This window comes from Portunus trituberculatus, chromosome 39, assembly GCF_017591435.1.
Source record: "Portunus trituberculatus isolate SZX2019 chromosome 39, ASM1759143v1, whole genome shotgun sequence".
Taxonomy (NCBI): domain Eukaryota; kingdom Metazoa; phylum Arthropoda; class Malacostraca; order Decapoda; family Portunidae; genus Portunus; species Portunus trituberculatus.
The window spans coordinates 16608795-16611294 of NC_059293.1; positions in this window are offsets into that span (position 1 = coordinate 16608795).

A 2500-nucleotide genomic window follows, 5' to 3' on the forward strand; every position below is an offset into this window, starting at 1 on the left:
TGTGTGTGTGTGTGTGTGTTCAAAAATACTGTCATACTTGCTTGGTTGATATGTACAAAATCAAGTACATAAGCAAATAAATAAAGAATAACGAATAAATATCTTGATAAAATTATACATATAGAAAGATAAATAAACAAAAAAAAACTTATACAAGAACTGAAAGAACCACCAAACTCTCTCTCTCTCTCTCTCTCTCTCTCTCTCTCTCTCTCTCTCTCTCACGTGCATGTTATTAAACCTATATTAAATCATGTGTTAAGGACATTATTTATAAAACCTCTTGATCCCTCACCTCGGGAAAGCAACGCCCGTCGCTCCCCTCCGCTGCTCTCTAATAGAAGCACTAACATTTACAGCCCATTTATGAACGACCTGTATTAATATCAAGCCATTTTCATAAAGGCTGACAAGGCGGCATTCAAATCATTCACACGCCTTTCCTGCAATGACGATGTTTTTTGGGGTTTGTGTCATTTGGTGCTAAATTGTCACCTCTCTCTGCTCAGTAACATGCCACTAAGGTACTTAACTGCCTGGCTGCCTCTGTACTTCCCAAGGCGGTGTGTGTCCCTGCCTCGTGTTCCTGATTTGTGATGTCGTTTTCCCACGCCCATGTTGATACAAGTGTTTGCTGAAGCTACCTTTACGAAAACGGTAAAATTATCATAAGTAAAACAGGACATTTAGTGAAAAATCTCGTTGTATTGAAATTGATGAAGAAATTTTCGAGTTATCGTGAGAGTGGGAAAAATGTCACTAAAATTCAGGAAAATACACATCATAGTAATTATGTCCGCGAAAAAAAAAAATAATAATAGTAAATCATCAACAAATTATTTTCAACGAACGTCTCTCATAAGAAAAGAGCAACACACACACACACACACACACACACACACACACACACACACACACACACACACACACACACACACACACACACACTCAAAATCATTATAAGCACTTGCAAAGAAAGTTAATAATTCTTAAACTTTTCAACACACACACACACACACACACACACACACACACACACACACACACACACACACACACACACACACACACACACACACACACACAAATATTTAACCTTGCTCTTACTCAGTACAAATATAACACGTCCCACTGTCCTGCACAGAGACGAGAAACATCCCTTTGTCTCCACCTGATACTGTCCCCACGTCCTCTCCCACCTTCCCCTCCCCTTCCACTTCCCCCTCCCCACAGCTACATCTGTACACACGTAACATCCCACCTTCCCTTCCCCCCACCCTACATCTGTCCCCAAATCCCCTCCCACTTTCCCTTCCCCTTCCACCTCCCCCTCCAATACCTGCATCTGTCCCCAACGTTCCCTCCCACCTTACTCTCCACTCCAACCTCCCCCTACCCTACCTACATCTGTCCCCAAGTCCCGTCCTACCTCCCCCGTCCTTCCCCACCAGCCAAGCCACTCAGATACAGATGCCATAGTGTCCCTCGCTGCGTGTCCCGTGTCGTCCTTTCCGTAATGATCGTAAATGTCGCTTATATTTCACCTTACGTCTCTAATTCACCTGAGGCTCTCCTAATTAACCTCCTATTTCACCTGCCCCGCTGCCCGTGATCATCGTAAAGTGTTATGCTGATGCTGTGTGCTGTGGCTGGACCTCTTTACTACTGCTATGGGGTATTGCTGCGACTGTTACTGCTGTTGTTGTTGGTGTTGTTGTTGTTGCTGCTTCTAATGCTGCTGCTGATGCTGCTACTGTTGCTGCTACTATCAAGGGATACTGCTTGGACTACTGCTGCTGTTGTTGGTCTTGTTGTTACTGGTGCTGCTACTGATGCTGCTACTAAGGTTATTGGTGTTGTTTATATATGTATGTATGTATGTGTGTATTGTTTTACTTCCTATATGAGTTTTTGCCAAGTGGAAATACAAAAATTAAAGAAAACACTAAAAGATCTACTGAGGTGCCAAATCTAAGAGAATATAATTAACCCCTTCAGTACCATGACGCGTTTCCATATCTATTCTGCTTACCATTTGCTGATTTTACTCATATGGAGAAATAAAATAGTGAAGACTGTGGCCGTTAATCCTCTGACCTCCATTGACCCTGCCTGATGTCAATAAAATGGTCTAATCGCACACAAATCTCAAGCTAAAAATGTGTCCCAGTGCTGAAGTAGTTAAAGATATGAATGTAATGAATGACGCACGCACGAGTGTATATGTATGAATGACTGTACGCATGACTAATGAATCTACACGTCACTACAGCACCTCCTTTTCTCCACTACCTACACGTTCCATAAATGACATTAATTAACACATCCAATCAAATTACTCCCATTAATTATTCACTTGTATTCCTTTCTAATCCTTTGTGTTCATTTGTGTCTCCCTACCTCTTCAATCTAACCATCCCCTTCCATCTCCCCCTTACACCTACCTTCCCCTTCTCTCTGCCTCACCTCTCCCCTCTCCCATCCTGCTCCGTAGATGAGG